The 21274-nt window shown below is 41.6% G+C and overlaps 1 protein-coding gene across 1 annotated transcript in view; it reads right to left on the bottom strand.

Annotated features, from left to right (window-relative positions):
* The window catches only part of LOC112612587 (cytochrome P450 2F1-like), a 131320-nt gene that overhangs the window by 93879 nt on the left and 16167 nt on the right, over positions 1-21274 (bottom strand).

Here is a 21274-nt window from a genome sequence, read left to right as displayed (position 1 = left end):
TTTTTTCTTTCCCGAGGATCCTGCAGAGAGGGAACCTTACTCTCTTGATTGAGCCTTGAAGGTTGAGGATGGCTTCCTGGACAGCACAGTCTAGAGCTTTCATAATCTTTCCCCATCACTGTGTAGCACCGAGTTGAACACAGCAAGGGGAGGGAGGCAGAAGCCTGAGACTGAGATCTTGGCAGCTGTGGCTCTGGCCAATGGAGAACGATGGAGGATTCTCCGACGCCTCTCCCTGACCATCTTTTGGGACTTCAGGATGGGAAAGAGGAGCATTGAGGAGCGAATTCAGGAGGAGGCCAGCTACCTACTGGAGGAGTTCTGGAAGACCAAGGGTATGGGGGCCACAAGGGGGAGGGCCACTAGGTGACTGGGTGGTTATGGAGCTCTCAGTCATAAGAAAATGGGCTTTCGTGGGGGAAAGCTCTGGAATGGAAGAAGAGGGAAAATATTAAGAATCCACTGAGATTTCTGGCCAGCTTCTGTATTAAGAGTTTACATGAGCTGGGCATGGTGGCACAGGCCTGTAGTGTCAGCCACTTGTGGGGCTGAGGCTGGAGGTTGCTTGAGTCCAGGAGTTCAAGGTTGCAGTGAGCTATGATCATGCCACTGCACTTCAGTATGGGAGACACAGTGAGACTGTGTCTCTTAAAAAACAACAACAACAACAAAACAGTTAACATGGAAGACCCTTAGGGACCACTCATCTAGAAACTGTAATCAGTGGATCTCAGGGGGTCTGTGAGCTCTTGATATCCTATGCGGATATTGGTGACGTGACTTTGTGACTTTTCCTGAAGACAGGCTCAAATTTCATTACATTTGTCTATCTGTATTGTGGTAAAAAAAATACATAACATAAAATTTACCATATTCACCATTTTAAGTGTCCAGTTCAGTACTGTTAAGTATATTCATGTTGTGAAAAAAAATTTTGAACTTTTTTATCTTGCAAATCTGAAACTCTATACTCATTTCATTGTGATTTTAAAAGAGTTCAGTCTCACCAAAAAATAAGGTCTAGAAACACTGGGGTCTATAGAGAAAAGATACAGAGGCTGAAAAACAAACAAACAAACAACAAAAAACCAGAGAAAAATAGATAAGAGGTAGAAATGGAGACACATTTTCTCTACATCCGAGGCTCCTTGCCTGGTCTACATGAGTGATTAACAGGTCTATATAAAAGCTTCAAATGCCCATGTACCCCAGACATTATTCATAAAATTGTGTATTTGTGAATATGTGCATTATTCTGGAGAAATTCTTCCCAGATCTACTGATCTTGTTTTACAGAAGGTGTAGGTGAGGGCAAGGGAAAGATTTTGTTTTGTTTTGTTTTGAGACAGAGTCTTGCTCTTGTTGCCCAGGCTGGAGTGCAGTGGCACGATCTCAGCTCACTGCAACCTTCACCTCCCAGCTTCAAGCGATTCTTCTGCCTCAGCCTCCTGAGTAGCTGGGATTACAGGCACCTGCCACCATGCCTGGCTAATTGTTGTATTTTTAGTAGAGACAGGGTGCTCTATGTTGGCCAGGCTGCTCTCCAACTCCTGACCTCGTGATCTGCCCACCTCGGCCTCCTAAAGTGCTGGGATTACCAGACATGAGCCACCACATCCAGCCGGGAAGGATTTTTTTAATTACCCAAATGGAATGATCGATAGAGCTAGACAGAATTCAGGAACTTTTATAATGTGTCCCTTATCCCACTTTTCCCCAAATACGTGAGTCTCTAACATCAACACATTTAAGTAATAATAATAAAAAATAATGATTAAGCTCAGCTAGGTTTTCTTGAGTGCTTACTGTATGCCAGGCTTTGTGCTAATTATTTTATACCGATAATGATATTGAATCCTCATGAATCAATGAAATGGTTCCCAAACCAATTTGCCAATTGGCCAATCTAGACCCAAAACACAAAAATGAAGTGGCTCACACATGCAATTAAGTAGTAGAGCTGGGACTCAGATGCATCACTGTGACTCCACACCCCATATTCATGACCATGGCCTCCAACATAAACAATTTCCACTGCCCAGGTGCCCCCATCGACCCCACCTTCCTGCTAAGCTGCAGCGTTTCCAACATTATCAGTTCTGTTGTCTTTGGAAGTCGCTTCGACTATGAGGACAAGCAGTTCCTGAATCTGCTGCAGTTGATCAATGAGAGTTTCATTGAGATGAGCACTCCCTGGGCGCAGGTGCCCACCCAGCCACCTCTCTTTCCATGCACCAACCCCAGTTAACTAAGCACCTTCCTATACCCCACTTGATCCTCCTTAGACGCCTGGGAGGTGAGTACAGTAGTTCCCCCTGATTGCTGGGAGATATGTTCAAGATCCCCGTGGATGCCTCAAGCCATGGATAGTACCCATTCTATAGATACTAAGTTTTTCTGGTATATACATATCATGATAAAATTCAATGTATAAATTGAGTGCAGTAAGAGACTGGCATTCATAAGTAATAAAATAGAACAATTATAACAATATATTCTAACAACAGTTATGTGAATATACTCTTTGTCTCTCAAAATATCTTATTATATGTAATATTTTTAGATTGAAGTTGACTACACACATAACTGCAATGGTGGAAGGCAAAACCAAGGTGAAGGGGGAACTACTGTCTCAATAGGACCCAACTTCTGGGAAGCAAAAGGGCCTCACCTGATTCTTAGACCCAGCACTGGACTTTGAGCCCAGCTGTCCAACTCCAGACTCAGCCCATGAGGGCCCCTGGCACCCATCACTGACAAAGTCCTCTTGCTTATTTCCACAGCTATATGACATGTACTCTGGAATCATGCAGTATTTGCCAGGAAGACACAATCACGTCTACTACTTGATAGAAGAGCTCAAGGACTTCATTGCCTCCAGGGTCAAGATCAACGAAGCATCCTTTGACCCCCAAAACCCTCGGGACTTCATTGACTGCTTTCTCATCAAGATGCACCAGGTACCTCCTCTTCTTCCACTGGTCCTTCTCTCTCATCTCCCCAACCTCCAGTCCCTGCAACTTTCAACCAATCTGTAAACATTGAGGGCAAAACAACACAAAAGAAACAACCAAATAAACAAGCATTATTTCACAGGGTTTACTTTTATCTGTAGATGAATATAGAAACTGTAAAAGTATAAACTGTTACAGCTTTAAAACAGACTCTGAATCTTGAAATTTCAGGAATTTGGAAAATTTAGGAACTTGGAAACTTAAAATCTTCCACCTTATACATGCCAGAGAGTTACAACTGTAGTTTTGAGTCTTAGAATTTCAGAAACTTAGAAATTTAAAGTTTTGAAGTGTAAGACTTTAAGCATTTAAGTTAAAGTTAAAAGATTTGAATGTGTAGGGACAGTAGGGTATAGAATTTAAATTTCCAAGGCCAAATGTTCAGTAACATAAAAATATAAATTTACAAATGTATAAAACTCTAAGAAATGATGATGCAGAAATGTTAACCTTCTGAATTTGTATAGCCCTCCACTTCCCTCCCCCTCCAGCCTTACCTTCCACCTCATGAGCAGCAGGACGCCGTAGTGCAGGGTGGTGCTGACGTTCTCGGTGCCTGCAAAGAAGAGGTTCAGTGAAGTCAGCACCAGGTTCTTCAAGTAGAACTCCATGTTTGGGTTCTTCTCCTCCTGCAGGGAGAGGGAGCTTTAGGCCAGTCTCACTCCTCTTGCCCTTAAGGCGTGCCACCACATCTGGCTAATATTTTTAAAAATTTTGTCGTAAAGACCGCCTCCTGCCATGTTGCCCAGGCTGGTCTCAAACTCCTGGGCTCCAGCAGTCCTCCTTCCTCAGCCCCACAAAGTGCTGGGATTTCAGGTGTGAGCCACTACACACAGCCCAGATTATTTATTTATTTATTTATTTATTTATAAGTAGACTGGGTTCATGCCTGTAATCCCAGCACTTTGGGAGCCTGAGGTGGGCAGGTTTATTTTCTGAGATGGAGTCTTGCTATGTCACCCATGCTGTAGTGTAGTGGCGTGATCTTGGCTCACTACAGTCTCCACCTCCCCAGTTCATGAGATTCTCCTGCCTCAGCCTTCCAAGTAGCTGGGATTACAGGCGTGCACCACCATGCTCAGCTAATTTTTGTATTTTTAGTAGAGATGGGGTGAAACCTTGGCTCTACTAAAAATACAAAAAAATTAGCGAGCTGTGGTGGTGGGCACCTGTAATCCCAGCTACTCTGGAGGCTGAGGCAGGAGAATCGCTTGGACCGTGGAGGCGGAGGTTGCAGTGAGCCGAGATCGTGCCAATTGCACTCCAGTCTGGGCAACAAGAGCGAATCTCCATTTTAAAAAAATAAATAAGTTACCTAGTCTGTAATATTTTGTTATAGTAACATGAAACAGAGTAAGATAGATAGATGATTGATTGATAGAATAGAACAAATCATATTGGGAATGGGTTAAAATGTTAACCTAAGGTGAATCTGCTTAAAGAGTATTATTATTATTATTTTTGCTGTTTTATGTTTTACTTTTTTTTTTTTTATTATTATACTTTAAGTTCTAGGGTACATGTGCACAATGTGCAGGTTTGTTACATATGTATACATGTGCCTTGTTGGTGTGCTGCACCCATTAACTCGTCATTTACGTTAGGTATATCTCCTAATGCTATCCCTCCCCCCTACCCCATCACCACAATAGGAGCCGGTGTGTGATGCTCCCCTTCCTGTGTCCAAGTGATCTCATTGTTCAATTCCCCCCTGTGAGTGAGAACATGCGGTATTTGAGTGAGAACATGCGGTATTTGGTTTTCTGTTCTTGCGATCGTTTGCTGAGAATGATGGTTTCCAGCTGCATCCATGTCCCTACAAAGGACATGAACTTATCCTTTTTTATGGCTGCATAGTATTCCATGGTGTATATGTGCCACGTTTTCTTAATCCAGTCTGTCACTGATGGACATTTGGGTTGATTCCAAGACTTTGCTATTGTGAATAGTGCCACAATAAACATACGTGTGCATGTGTCTTTATAGTGGCATGACTTCTAATCCCTTGGGTATATCCCCAGTAATGGGATGGCTGTGTCAAATGGTATTTCTAGTTCTAGATCCTTGAGGAATCGCCACACTGTTTTCCACAATGGTTGAACTAGTTTATAGTCCCACCAACAGTGTAAAAGTGTTCCTATTTCTCCACATCCTCTCCAGCACCTGTTGTTTCCTGATTTTTTTAATGATTGCCATTCTAACTGGTGTGAGATGGTATCTCATTGTGGTTTTGATTTGCATTTCTCTGATGGTGAGTGATGATGAGCATTTTTTCATGTGTCTGTTGGCTGTATGAATGTCTTCTTTTGAGAAGTGTCTGTTCATATCCTTTGCCCACTTTTTGATGGGGTTGTTTGTTTTTTTCTTGTAAATTTGATTGAGTTATTTATAGGTTCTGGATATTAGCCCTTTGTCAGAGGAGTAGATTGCAAAAATTTTCTCCCATTCTGTAGGTTGCCTGCTCACTCTGATGGTAGTTTCTTTTGCTGTGCAGAAGCTCTTTAGTTTAATTAGATCCCATTTGTCAATGTTGGCTTTTGTTGCCTTTGCTTTTGGTGTTTTAGACATGAAATCCTTGCCCATGCCTATGTCCTGAATGGTATTACCTAGGTTTTCTTCTAGAATTTTTATGGTTTTAGGTCTAACATTTAAGTCTCTAATCCATCTTGAATTAATTTTCATATAAGGAGTAAGGACAGGATGCAGTTTCAGCTTTCTACTTACGGCTAGCCAATTTTCCCAGCACCATTTATTAAATAGGTAATCCTTTCCCCATTTCTTGTTTTTGTCAGGTTTGTCAGAGATCAGATGGCTGTAGATGTGTGGTATTATTTCTGAGGGCTCTGTTCTAAGTCATGCTGCTGTAAAGACACATGCACACGTATGTTTATTGCCGCACTATTCACCATAGCAAAGACTTGGAATCAACCCAAATGTCCATCAGTGACAGACTGGATTAAGAAAATGTGGCACATATACACCATGGAATACTATGCAGCCATAAAAAAGGATGAGTTCATGTCCTTTGTAGGGACATGGATGCAGCTGGAAACCATCATTCTCAGCAAACGATTGCAAGAACAGAAAACGAAATACTGCATGTTCTCACTCATAGGTGGGAATTGAACAATGAGATCACTTGGACACAGGAAGGGAAACATCACACACTGGCTCCTATTGTGGGGGGGGTGGGGGAGGAATAGCATTAGGAGATATACCTAATGTAAATGACGAGTTAATGGGTGCAGCACACCAACATGGCACATGTATACATATGTAACAAACCTGCACATTGTACACATGTACCCTAGAACTTAAAGTATAATAATAATAAAAAATACTGAAATAACAACTCTATCAACCCAGGATTCTATGTCCAGCAAAAAGAACTTCCAAAAACAAACACAAAAATGAAGATATTTTTAGATGTACAAAAGTTTAAAGAATTCATCACTGGTAGGTTTACAGAGTAAGAAATGTTAAAGTCCTTCAGGCAGACTACATTGTTACTAATTTTGTTCAATCAATCAATTATTCTTCTAAATGTTTAAATAATAGGGGAAAATCTTATATATTTACCATTTCTGGTGCTCTTCATTCTGTTGTGTAGACCCGTATTTCCATCTGGTCTCGTAGTTTTGTAGTTTTCCTTGTAAAAGTCTTTTACCTCCTTGGTTAAATTTATTGCTAGGGTTTTTTTTTTTTTTCCCCAGGAGCTATTTTAAATGGGATTGCTTTCTTGATTTCTTCCTCAGCTAGTTATTGGTGCATAGAAATGCTACTTTTTTGTCTGTTGATTTTGTATCTTGAAATGTTGCTGAATTTATCAGATGTAAGAGTTTTTTTCATGGAGTCTTTCGTTTTTTCAGAAATAAGATCATGCTGTCAGCAAAGAGAGACAAATTGATTTTCTCTTTTTCAATTTGGATGCCCTTCACTTATTTTTCTCTTGTCTGATTGCTCTGTCTAGGACTTCCAGTACTGTATTGAATAGGAGTGGTGAAAGTGATCATTCTTGTCTTGTTCCAGCTCCTTCAGAGAAGTTTTCAGCTTTTCCTCATTTAGTGTGATATTAGCTGTGAGTTTGTCATATGTAGCCTTTATTTTGTTGAGGTATGTTTCTCCTGTGCCTAATTTGTTGAGAGTTTTTGTCATGAAGGGATGTTGCATTTCACCAAATGCTTTTTCTGTGTCTATTGAGATGATCATATGGGTTTTATCCCTCATTCTGGTGATGTGATGTGTGATGTATATTGATTTACATATGTTGAGCCATCCTTGCATCCCTGGGATAAATTCTACTTGATTATGGTGTAATCATACCATAATTTTCAATGTATTGTTGGATTTGTTTTGTGTATTAGTCCATTCTCACATTGCTATAAATAAACACCTGAGACTGGGTAATTTATAAAGAAACTAGGTTTAATTGGCTCATGGTTTCACAGGCTGTACAGGAAGCATGATGATGGCACCTGCTCAGCTTCTGAGGAGGCCTTAGGAAACTTTTACTCATGGCAGAAGGCAAATCGGGAGCCGGTGTCTTCACATGGCCAGAGCAGACAGAAGAGAAAGAGGAGGTATGTGCTATGCAGTTTTACAAGGCCAGCTATCATGAGAACTCAATTACTATACAGTACAAAGGAGGGATGGTGCTAAACCAAGAGAAATCGCCCCCATGATACATTGGTGATCCATGATGGATCCATGTTCCATTGCAGCAGGCTCCACCTCCTACACTGGGGATTACAATTCCATATGAGATTTTGGTGGAAACACAGATCTAAATCATAGCAGTTTGGTAATATTTTGTTGAAGATTTTTTGTCTATGTTCAGCAGGAATATTGGCTTATAGTTTCCTTTTTTGTTGCTGTGTCTGGTTTTGGTATCAGGGTAATATTGGCCTCAGGATGAATTGGGAAGATTTCCCTTCCCTTCATTTTTTTGAAAAAATTTGAGGAGAATTGGTGTTAGTTCTTTGTAAGTTTGGTAGAATTCAGCCATGAAGTCATCAAGTCCTGGAATTTTCTTTGTTGGGATAGTTTTTATTACTAATTCAACCTCCTTTCTCATCATTGGCCTTTTCAGGTTTTCTGTTTCTTTCTGCTTCAAACTCAGTGGGTTGGATGTGTCCAGGAATTTATCCATTTCCTCTAGATTCTCCAGTTTGTTAGTATATAATTGTTCATAATAGCCTCTGATGATCTTTTATATTTATGGTATCAGTTGCAATGTCTCTTTTTTATTTCTTTTTTTGTTCTTGGTTAGTGTAGCTCATGGTTGATTTATCATTTTTTCAAAAAACATTTTTCATTTCATTGATCCTTTGTATTTTTTTAAGTCTCTATTTTGTTTAGTTCTGCTCTGATGTTTATTCTTTCATTCTACTAATTTTGAGTTTGGTTTGTTCTTGCTTTTCTAGTTCCTTGAAGTGCATGATGAGATTGTTTATTGGAAACCTTTCTACTTTTTTGATGTAGGCATTCATTACTATAAGTTTCCCTCTTATTACTGCTTTTGCTGTATCCCATAGGTTTTTCTATATTTTGTTTCCATTTTCATTCATTTCAATACATTTTTTTGACTTTCTTCTTAATTTCTTCTGTGACCCAGTTGTCACTCAGGAGCATGTTGTTTAATTTCCTTGTATTTTTACAGTTTCCAAAGTTTCTCATGTTATTGCTTCTAGTTTTAATCCATTATGGTCTAAGAAGGTACTCAATATGATTTTGATTTTCAAAAATGTGTTGAGAGTTGTTTTGTGGTCTAACGTATGATCTATCCCAGACAATGTTTCATGTGCTTATGAGAAGAATGTGTATTCTGTAGCTGCTGGGTAAAATGTTCTGAAAATATCTGTTAGATTCATTTGTTCTATGGTGCAATTTAAATCCCATGTTTCGTTGTTCATATTCTGTCTAGATGATCTGTCTAATGCTGAGAGTGGGATGTTAAAGTCCTCAACTATTATTGTATTGGAGTCTATCTCTCCCTTCAGATCTAATAATATTTGCTTTGTATATCTGTGTGCTTCAGTGTTGGGTGCATATATGTTTAGAATTGTTATAACCTCTTGCTGAATTGATCCCTTTATCATTATGTAATGACCTTCTATGTCTCTTTTTACAGTTTTTGATTTAAAGACTGTTTCATTTATAAAACCTAACTATTCCTGCTCACTTTTGGTTTTCATTTGCATGGAATATCTTTTCTCATTTCTTTACTTTAATTACATATGTCTTTACAGTTGAGATGAGTTTCTTGTAGGCAGCATATAGTTGGGTCATGCTTTTTAAAAATTCATTTAGCCAGTCCGTTTCTTTTAAATGGAAAATTTAATCCATTTAATTCAAGGTTATTATTGATATGTGAGAGGTTAACCCTGTGATATTATTGGTTGGCTTGTGGTTATTTTGTATATCCTTTGTTCCTTTCTTTCTCTCTTATTGTTTATTATTGTAGTTTTGAGAGATAGGACTAGCTGGATTTCCCAGGCTGACTAAGAATTCCTAAGTCTAGCTGGGGAAGGTGACCACACCTACCTTTAAATATGGGGCTTGCAACTCAGCTCACACCAGACCAATCAGGTAGTAAAGAGGGATCACTAAAATACCAATTAGGCTAAAAGTAGGGGGTAAAGAAATAGTCAAATCATCTATCATCTGAGAGCACAGAGGGAGGAACAATGATTGGGATATAAACCCCAGGCAGTCGAGCAGAGAGTGGGCAATCCCCTTGGGGTCCCCTCATACTGTATGGGAGCTCTGTTTTCACTGTATTAAATCTTGCAACTGCACACTCTTCTGGTCCGTGTTTGTTCCAGCTCAAGCTGAGCTTTTGCTTGCCATCCACCACTGCTGAATGCCGCCATCACAGACCCAATCCTGACTTCCACTCCTCTGGATCTGGCAGGGTGTCTGCTGTGCTCTGAACTAGTGAGGCGGCCATTGCCACTCCCATTTGGGCTAAAGGCTCGCCATTGTTCCTGCATGGGTAAGTGCCCAAGTTCATCCTAATCAAGCCAAACACTAGTCGCTGGGTTCCATGGTTCTCTTCCATGACTCATGGCTTCTAATAGAGCTATGACACTCGCTTCATGGCCCAAGGTTCCATTCCTTGGAATCTGTGAGGCCAAGAACCCCAGGTCAGAGAAGAAAAGGCTTGCCACCATCTTGGAAGTAGCCCACTCCATCTTGGGAGAGGCCTGCCACCATCCTGGGAGCTCTAACAACAAAGACCCCACCGTAACAGTTTGGTGGGTTTTTTGTTGTTGTTGTGCTACCATTTGAGTCTATTCTCTTCCTCATTTGTGTGTTTTCTCTACCAATGGGTTTTACATTTTGTGTGCTTCCTTATGTTAGATATCCTCCTTTTGCTTCTATGTGTAAGACTCCTTTAAGCATTTCTTGTAGGTCTGGTTTAGTGATGCTGAATTTACTCAGCTATTATTTGTTTGGAAAAGACTGTATTTCCTTTTCATTTATAAAGCATAACTTTTTCGGGTACAGTATCTTGGCAGATAGTTTTTTTTCTATCAGCACATTGAATATATGATCCCACTTTCTCCTGGCCTGTAAGGTTTCTGCTGATGAATCCACTGTTGATGGGCTCCTTTATAGATGGCTAAATGCTTTTCTCTCACTGTTTTTAGAATTTACTCTTAATCTTTGACTTTAAGCAGTCTGACTACAATGTGCCATGGAGACGACTTTCTTCATTTGTAACTACCTAGGAATCTTGGAACTTCTTATATCTAGATGTCTAAATCTCTTGATAGACTTCAGAGGGATTTAGCTATTATTTCATTAAATAGGCTTTCTATCCCTTTTGTTTCCTTTTTGCCTTCTGGGATAGTGAAGATTTGAATAGTTGGTTGCTTTTTGGTGTTTTATATGTCAGGTATGCTTTGCTCAGTTTTTAAAAAATTTTTTCTGAGTTTTTCAAAAGACCTGTCTGCAGGTTCTGAAACTCTTAATTTTCTTTGATCAGTCTGTCATTGAAGATTTCAATTTTGTTTTGTATTTAATTCAATGAATTCTTCAGTTCCAGAATTTCTGTTTGGTTCTTTTTTTTAATGATAGTGATCTGTTTGGTAAATTTCTCATTCATATTTATATTTCACTGAGCTTTCAAAATATCATTATTTTGAATTTTAAGGCATTTTATGGATTTCTTTTTCTTCTTCCTCTTTTTTTTTTTGATGGAGTCTCACTCTGTAGCCTAGGATGGAGTGCAGTGTTGCGATATCAGCTCACTGCAACCTCCACCTCCCAGGTTCAAGTAATTCTAATGCCTCAGCTTCCCAAGTAACTGGGATTACAGGTGTGCACCACCATACCTGGCTAATTTTGTATTTTTAGTAGAGGTGGGGCCTCACCAAATTGACCAGGTTGGTCTCAAGCTCCTGACCTCAAGTGATCCACTTGCCTCGGCCTCCCAAAGTGCTGGAATTACAGGCATGACAACCCCACCTGGCCTAGATTTATCTTTTATTAGAATCTCTTGCTGGAGAATTATTGTGTTCCTTTGGGGGTGTCATGTTTTCTTGCTTTTGCATGTTTCTTGTGTCTTTACGTTGATATCTGTGCATCTGGGATCATGGTTGCTTCTTTTAATTTTTTGAATCTGCTTTCATAGGGGAGGACTTTTTCCTGAAGATGTGTACCTATGGTGTTGATTGGGTTGGGCACTTTGACTTTGATTCTGGGTGCATACATTAGTGTGCTTCCCATACGATTTTTTCCTCTGTAAACAGTGGCAGTGGACATGGCATGAGCAGTAGTAGTGGCAGGATAATCCTCTAGCTCCAAAATAGTCCATGCTGGTGCTGTTGGTGGTGTAATGGGCTGGATTTACAGAAAGGAGAACTACAGACCAATACCCTCATGAACATAGATTTAAAAATACTAAACAAAATTTTGGCAAATTAAATCTAACAGCATAAAACAAGTATACTGTATTATGGGATAAACACAATGGAAGTGGGTTTAACCAGGGATGCAAGGTTGGTTTAATGTTTGAAAATCAATTAAGGAAGCTCAGCATATTAACAAGCATATATATATTCATTAAAATATGTTATAGGATGTCAGGGACCCTAAATGGAGGGACTGGCTGGAGCAGCAGAAGAGGTACATAAATTGTGAAGATTTCATATTAATATGAACATTTATCAGTTCTCAAATAATACTTCTATAATTTCTTATGCCTGTCTTTAATCTCTTAATCCTATTATCTTCATAAGTTGAGGATGTATGTTACCTCAGGACTGCTGTGATAATTGTGTTAACTGCACAAATTGATTGTAAAACGTGTGTTTGAACAATATAAAATCAGTGCACCTTGAAAAAGAACAGAATAATAGCGATTTTTATGGAACAAGGGAAGGACAACCATGGGGTTGAGCAAAAAGAGCCATATTTTTCTTCTTGGAGAGGGCCTATAAATGGATGTGCAAGTAGGAAACATATTGCTAAATTCTTTTCCTAACAAGGAATGTTAATATTAATACCCTGGTAAAACTATGCTTTCCTGGGAAGAGGTTTATAAATGGCTGCTCTGGAAATGTCTGTCTTGTGCAGTTGAGATAAGGACTGAGATAAGCTCTGGTCTCCTGCAGAACCCTCAGGCTTACTGGAGTTGGGAAAACTCAACCCTGGTAAATTTGTGATCAGACAGGTTCTCTGCTCTCAAACCCTGTTTTCTGTTATTTAAGACGTTTATCAAGACAATACGGGCACCGCTGAACATAGTCCCTTATCAGTGGTTCTGCTTTTGCCCTTTGCCCTGTGATCTTTGTTGGACCCTTATCAGTTGTTCTGCTTTTGCCCTTTGCCCTGTTCCCTCAGAAGCATGTGATCTTTGTTAGACCCTTATCAGTGGTTCTGCTTTTTGCTCTTTGAAGCATGTGATCTTTGTACCTACTTTCTGTTCTTACACCCCCTCCCCTTTTGAAACCCTTAATAAAAACTTGCTGGTCTGAGACTCAGTTGGGCATCATAGTCCTACCGATAAGTGATGTCACCCCTGGTGGCCCAGCTGTAAAATTCCTCTCTTTGTACTGTCTCTATTTCTCAGCCAGCTGACACTTATGGAAAATAGAAAAAGAACCTATGTTGAAATATTGGGGGCAGGTTCTCCCAGTAATAATACAGATATGAAAAACATTTGATAGAAATCCAACATCTATTCGTGATTAAAAATTATCAGCAAGCTGGAAATAAACAATTTCTTACCATGACTAAAACCATCTACAAAAAAATCCGCAGCCAATATCATACTTAAAGGTGAAAGATTTAATGCTTTCCCTCTAAGATTGGGAGCAAGTAAAGAATGGCTGTTCTTACCACTCTGATTCAAAATTGCATTGGAGGTTCTATCTATTAATCCACTCTCTAGGTCGGTGTGTACACATTGTTTAGCACCCACTTAGGAATGAGAACATGTGATACTGACTTTCTGCACCTGACTTGTTTCGCTTAAGATAATCACCTCCAGTTGTATCCATGTTGCTATAAAAGACAAGACTTTATTCCTTTTTATGGCTAAACAGTATTCAACAGTGTATATATACCACATTTTATTTAACCATTCATCTGTTGATTCCCTATCTTTGCTATTGTAAACAGTATTTGGACCACATTTCAAGTACTTAATTAGTGTCCACATGCAGCAAGTGACTACCATATTGGACAATGTAGCCCTAACCCACTGTACGACCTTGGGTAAGACTTGCAAACTGTCACTGCTTCGATCTCTCCATTCATAAAATGAGGATGGCAACAATACTTCCCTAAAAGGGTAAAGACTGAGTTACTGTGTTTAAAGCACTTCATGCCTCCCCATCGGTGCTTCACCCTGGGGCTGGAATGAGGACCCAATCTTAGTGTCAGATGACACAGCACAGCAGGACCCAGGTCCTTGGTTCAGAAAAGTCCATGTTCGCACCTCTCCAGTCTCAGGAAAGTACAGCTTCCACCTCTTAAAAATCAGGACTGTTTGTCTGCTTCTCCTGGGTCAAAGTAACTTCTGGGCTCAGGGTAAACACCGAGTTACTGTGTGTAAAGCACTTCACGCCTCCCCATCGGTGCTTCATCCTGGGGCTGGAATGAGGACCCAATCTTAGTGTCAGACAACACAGCACAGCAGGACCCAGGTCCTTGGGTCAGAAAAGTTCATGCTGGCACCTCTCCAGTGTCAGGAATGTACGGCGTCCACCTCATAAAAATCAGGACTGTTTGCTCTCCTGGGTCAAAGTAACTTCTGGACTCAAGGTAAACACTGAGTTACTGTGTTTAAAGCACTTCATGCCTCCCCATTGGTGCTTCACCCTCGGGCTGGAGTGAGGACCCAATCTTAGTGTCAGATGACACAGCACAGCAGGACCCAGGTCCTTGGGTCAGAAAAGTCCATGCTGGCACCTCTCCAGTGTCAGGAATGTACGGCGTCCACCTCTTAAAAATCAGAACTGTTTGTCTGCTCCTCCTGGGTCAAAGTAACTTCTGGGCTCAGGGTAAACACTGAGTTACTGTGTGTAAAGCACTTCACGCTTCCCCATCGGTGCTTCACCCTGGGGCTGGAATGAGGACCCAATCTTAGTGTCAGATGACACAGCACAGCAGGACCCAGGTCCTTGGGTCAGAAAAGTTCATGCTGGCACCTCTCCAGTGTCAGGAATGTACGGTGTCCACCTCATAAAAATCAGGACTGTTTGTCTGCTCCTTCTGGGTCAAAGTAAGTTCGGGGTCAGGATCCTGGATCCAGCAAAGGGTTTGGTTAACATTGCAAGAAAGATGTTGCCTCATGGCCAAAAGTCAGGCCTAGGATGAGACAGGCAGACATGGACACATTCACACCCAAATTTTGCAAATTTGGACTGACTCTGTCAGAGGCTGTATGGGTGCAGGCTCACAGTGAAGATAGAGAAAATTGGGAGTCCAGTAGATGTCAATCAAACTGGACCCACTTTCTGCATACCTGGAGCTCAAGAGTCTCCGGGGGGGAAACAGAGACACAAAGTTAGAGAGAGATAGAGCCAGAGAAATTTCCTGCACTGTGAAGATGGTCAGAGGCAGGAAAGAAACTCCTCAGCACTAGTTAGAGTGATTAGAAACCAAGGAGACCTGATCGCTGCACCTGCCAGTCTCAGTTTCTGTCTCCCTCCAACTGACCACCTCTTCCTCTGAGACTCATCAGTTCTGCATCTCTTGTCTCTCATTCTGTTTCACCCATCACTTCCACCTGTGGCTGTCACAGAAGGGCGGATTAAGGAGGGGACACTGGAGATAGACCCTGAGCATTGAAGGGAGCTAGCCCCTCCACAACTGTGGGTCTTTCTCATCAGGTGGGTTGAGAGACTGAGAAAAGAAATAATACACAGAGACAAAGTATAGAGAAAGAACAGTGAGCCCAGGGAACTGGAGCTCAGCCTACGAAGAACCCGCATCGGCGCCAGCCTCTGAGTTCCCTCAGTATTTATTGATGATTATTTTTACTCTCTTAGTGAAGGAAATGTAGCAGGGCAACAGGTGGGGAGAAGGTCAGTAGGGAAACATGTGAGCAAAGGAATCTGTATCATGAATAAGTTCAAGGAAAGGTACTGTGCCCGGATGTGCACGTAGGCTAGATTTATGTTTCTTTTTACCCAAACATCTTAGATTAGCAAAGAGTAACAGAGCAGTATTGCTGCCAGCATATCTCGCCTCCAGCCACAGGGCAATTTTCTCCTATCTCAGAATAGAACGAATAGGAATGGTCAGCTTTACACCAAGACATTCCATTCCCAGGGAGGAGCAGAAGACAGAAGCCTTCCTCTTATCTCAGCTGCAAAGAGGCCTCCCTCTTTCCCTACTCCTCCTCAGCACAGACTCTTTATGGGTGTTGGACTGGGGGACGATCAGGTCTTTCCCTTCCCATGAGGCCATATTTCAGGCTGTCTCAGTCAGGGGGAACCTTGGACAATACCCAGGCTTTCTTGGGCAGAGGTCTCTGCAGCTTTCCGCAGTGCATTGTGTCCCTGGTTAATCGAGAATGGAGAATGGCAATGACTTTTACCAAGCATACTGCCTGCAAACATATTGTTAACAAGGCACATCCTGCACAGCCCTAAATCCTTTAAAACTTGATTCCATACAGCACATGTTTCTGTGAGCACAGGATTGGGGCTAAAGTTACAGGTTAACAGCATCTCAAAGCAGAAACAATTTTTCTTAGTACAGATCAAAATGGAATTTCTCATATCTTCCTTTTCTACGTAGACACAGTAACAATCTGATCTGTCTTTCTTTTCCCCACAAGCATCTGCGGGCTTCCAAAGAGAGGGGCTAGGAGATGCACCAACACACAAGCACAAATACGCCAGCACACAGATACACACAATTGGTTCACATATTGCTGGATTACAGTTTGCTCTGCTACAAAGACTGTGGGCCAAATTTGATTGAATTGAACAATTCCTTCTTTTTGTCAGCTTCTTAATTTTTATTTTATTTTATTTTCTTGAGATGGAGTATTGCTCTGTCATCCAGGCTAGAGTGCAGTGGCATAATCCTAGCTCACTGTAGCCTCCACCTCCCAGGTTCAAGTGATTCTCTTGCCTCAGCCTCCCGAGTAGCTGGGATTAAAGGTGCCCCCCACCACGCCTGGCTAATTTTTATGTTTTTAGTAGAGATGGGGTTTTGCCATGTTGGCTAGGCTGGTCTCGAACTCCTGACCTCAAGTGATCTGCCCGCCTTAGCTTCTCAAAGTGCTGGGATTAGAGGCATGAGCCACTGCGCCCAGCCAGCCTCCCAATTTTGAACATACACTACCACCACCTCCACAACACACAAATGAAATGCACTTTCATATATGAAGCTGTATAAATACAAGGAAGCTCCAAACATGCAAGGATATACACATAAGCACCCCCAGATTCAACCACAGAAACACACACCAGCACATTTGCATAAATACAAACATCCCTTTACATATAAAGATCATATAAACACATACATGAATGCAAGCAGGCATGGACAAATGCATGCAAGCATAAACAAACAGACAAAGCTAAGTAAAAAAGTGTGCATGCTCACCTATGCTTACAAAAATACACATACACATACCCACACACCCACACATTCACATGCTCAGGTGGACTTTGATATCTCTACCAAGATGTATCCCTGCCAACATCTTGAGAGTGGGTAAGGGATAAGCATCAGGTCGCTGGGTTGCCCAAGCAGGAAGTCTGGGTTCCCTAACACATTTTTCTAAGCTAATGCTCCCGGACAATAATGAGAAAGGAGGCGGGGAATGGATGAAGTTTCATAACTGGGTGGAGAGGCAGGTTCAGGATAAAAGGCCCAGTTAGAGGCTGCAGTGGGGTGCAGAGCGGTCACACCGGAACCATGGAGCTCAGCTTCCTCCTCTTCCTTGTACTCCTTACAGGCCTCTTGCTACTCCTGGTTCAGCGCCACCCTAACGCCCATGGCCGCCTCCCACCAGGTCCCCGCCCTCTGCCCCTTTTGGGAAACTCATGCCTGTAATCCTAGCACTTTGTGAGGTCGAGTGGGTGGATCACCTGAGGTCAGGAGTTCAAGATCAGCCTGGTCAACATGGTTAAACTGTGTCTCTACCAAAAATACAAAAATTAGCTGGGCATGGTGGTGCGTGCCTGTAATACCAGCTACCCAGGGGGCTGAGGCAGGAGAATCACTTGAATTCAGAAGGCGAAGGTTGCAGTGAGCAGAGATGGTGCCACTGCACTCCAGTCTGGGTGACAGTGTGAGACTGCATCACAAAAACTAACAAACAAACAAAAGAATATACTCCCTCCCAAGTTAGGTTGCAGTTCACTCTATGCAGAGAGAGCTTTAGGTCAAATTTAATTTAATTAAACAATTCTTAGGCATCAACATTACTTCTGTCACCATCGTAATGGACTTGTTTGCTCTCAGTATGGAATTCACAATGGACAATGTCAAAGTAGTTGAGTGATTCTTTATGTTTTCTTCATGTTTTTGTTATTCATACTGTAATGAAGCCATTGGATGTACAAAGAATGGCTGCATATGAGCATTTAAGACTCTCTCTCTCTTTTTTTTTTTTTTTTTGAGACAGGGTCTCACTTTGTCACCCAGGCTGGAGTGCTGTGGCATGATCTTGGCTCTCTGCAGCCTTGACCTCCCAAGGCTCAGGTGATCCTCCTGCCTCAGCCCCCCAAGTAGCTGGAACTACAGGTGCATGCCACCATGCCCAGATACTTTTTGTATTTTTTTGTAGAGACAGGGTTTTACCATGTTGCCCAGACTGGTCTCAAACTCCTGGGCTCAAGCAATCCACCTGCCTTGGCATCCCAAAGTGGTTGGATTACAGGTGGGAGCCATTGCACCGGCCAAGACTCTTGAGAAAATACAACACATCAGGGAGACTGTTATGATGGCTCTCAGGAGGGTAATACAAAGAAAATGAATTCTGTACCTTACCAGGAGTCTCCATGAACCAAACTGATCAAAATTGAATAATTCAAAGCTCAGGCAATAAAGACAGTTCAATAGTATTAGAGTCTGATTGGTCATGGACTTTGTTCAGGGCACGATGGTGATTAAGGACCAGAACTTGCTATAAAATAACTTGATTTAAAGAGTTATTCATTTTTGTAGTTAGCCTGGTAACACATGTCATAGTATCCTGGAGACCCACTAGAAGAAACATTAAGAGTAGAAAACCTTGGGATAGTTGGGCTTGCTGTGTTAGTCCGTTCTCACACTGTTATAAAGAGATACATGAGACTGGGTAATTTATAAAGAAAAGGGATGTAACTGACTCACAATTTCACATAGCTGGGGAGGCCCCAGGAAACTTACAATCATGGCAGAAGGTGAAGGAGAAGCAAGTACCTTCTTCACAAGGTGGCAGAAGAGAGAGCGAGAGAGAGAGAGAGAGAGCGCAAAGAGGGAAGAGCCAGTTATAAAACCATCAGTCTTGTGAGAACTCACTCACTCTCACAAGAACAGCATGGGGGAAACCGCCCCCAGGATCCAATTACCTCCCAGCAGGTCTTCACCTCCACACCTGGGGATTACAATTCAAGATGAGATTTGGGTGAGGACACAGAGCCAAACCATATCACTTGCCATCCCATTCAAGATGCTTGCAAACCAACTGTTAGCTGCCCCCATAAACACATATCTTCTTTTTGCCCTGAGAAATTTCCTTAGTGTATTCTGTGGCAGTGTCTAGAGAAATAGCATTGTCAGCCACATTTTAAATTAAGTTATCTGTACTAGCAAATTCACGGGAAAGATAAGAGCAATATTTGGTTTTGTTCAGCACCATACACAAGCCTCCAAGATGGGCAAAGAGGAGATCTAAAACTGGATGATGTTCCATTAGGCGTTTCTGTTGAACATAAATGTTCTCATCCTCCTTTTGGAGAGTGGCTTCTACCCATCTGGACACCTTGGAGGTTCAATTGGCTGCAAAATTCAAGATATCCCTTAATGTATAAATTAGCCTCAGATTCCATACAACTGTCTCCCCAGTACCACCAAGAGTGAGCACCCAGGGACTCCATTGGAACCTTTTCTCAGCAGAAACCAACTTATCTTCATCAATTTTGAGGTTGATAGTGATTTCAGTTATTGACTGGTTTGGCTTTTAACTATGGGAGGTATTATTGAAATCTCAGGGAAACAATTTGGAAACCAGCAGTGAACTCAGGAAGGACCAGGCGTCCATCCAGGGTCTCCATGAGTGCATGCTTCACACTGGAGTTGCAGCCTCTTAAGTACAAATTTTTAATACCATAAGTAGCAATTTATGCTTCTCTAATTCAGGTACATAACACTGGTTTATTAAATAGGTTATCATAGGTAATTTGATGGTGCCATTGCACTCCAACCTGGGTAACAGATTGAGACCCTGTCTCTGAATTGGAACAACGTGGGGGCAGTGTCCTTGGAGGGGTGAGTGGGCATGAAGAGGGGTCTGGGTATGAGCCACAGGTGTGGAATTTCACTCTTCTCTGCCATCCTCTGTTACATCTTTGGGTACCTGCCTGCCACTGAAAGAATGAGGTAAAAGAAGTGGTGGCACGAATCAAATAGATTTTGCTGTGCCATTGAGAGAGAGCAGACTAGCAAATCTCAGTGCCAGGCCAGTGGAGGAGAGAGGGAGAGCAGGAAAGGAGTCTGGGCAGAGAGTGCTTATTAACAATATACATAATGCCCTATAATGGTAACTGCCACTTGCTCAGTGTTTACCTGGCTTATCACTGCTTACCATGCATGATTTTATGTTTAAATATGTACTTATTATTAGTAATCAACCAACCCATTTTCCAATGGGAGAATTAGAACACTGACAATACCTTCCAGCTCCTCTTCCCCTTCCCCCTCCCATGTTGACCGTACTCCTGAATCTTAGGCTTATTATCCCTTTGCTATTAATAAAGCTTTTTTTTTTTTTTTTTTCCCTGATCAATGGTCTTTTTACTGATACCAAGTACATAGTATATATGCCAGTACTATTATGAATTTTAAAAGTATTTGCTTAGACAGAATACATGGACATACAAATGATGAATGTGATGATTGTCATACATATATGTTTATCTTAGACACTTAGTCGAAACACGTGGTCTTTGGTTATTGTTAGACACTGACACTTTACCTGGAAGATACAAGGTAATTGGGTCATAGACTCTCAAATTATGGAACCTTTAGATTTTTCAGGGCAATGCCATGGAGGGAGCCAGGGAGGCTTATGATTAGGTAAGATGTTGTTCGGGTGGCTCACCACCCAACTGGTCAACACTCGAAGACGTGGTGGCTTATAGCTGTATTCCCAACACTTTGGGAGGCTGAGGTGGGAGGATCGCTTGAAGCCAGGAGTTAGAAATGAGCCTGGGCAACCAAACGAGACCCTGTCTCTACAAAAAAATTTTTAAAATTTAGCCAGTCATGATGGCATGTGCCTGTAGCCCCAGCTGCTTGGGAGACTGAGGCAGGAGGATCACTTGAGCCCCACAGTTTGAGGCTGCAATGAGCTATGCTCACGTCACTGCACTCCAGCCTGGGTGACAGAGCAAGACCCTGTCTCTTAAAAATATATCATCTGCAGTGTGAGGGGTGATAACATTTAGGAAAGTGTGTATAGGTTTAAATTCTGACCAAAGACATCCTACACAATGCACTGAACCTTGTCTTTAAGGGCTTTTTCTAAGCAAGGCAGAGGCTACCTGGGCACCAATCATGCCTCTGTTAACAGAATTTGCTGC

This window comes from Theropithecus gelada, chromosome 19 (assembly GCF_003255815.1).
Source record: "Theropithecus gelada isolate Dixy chromosome 19, Tgel_1.0, whole genome shotgun sequence".
Classification (NCBI taxonomy): domain Eukaryota; kingdom Metazoa; phylum Chordata; class Mammalia; order Primates; family Cercopithecidae; genus Theropithecus; species Theropithecus gelada.
The sequence above is the reverse complement of the archived record's forward strand: the minus strand, read 5'-3'. Positions and strand labels throughout refer to the sequence as shown.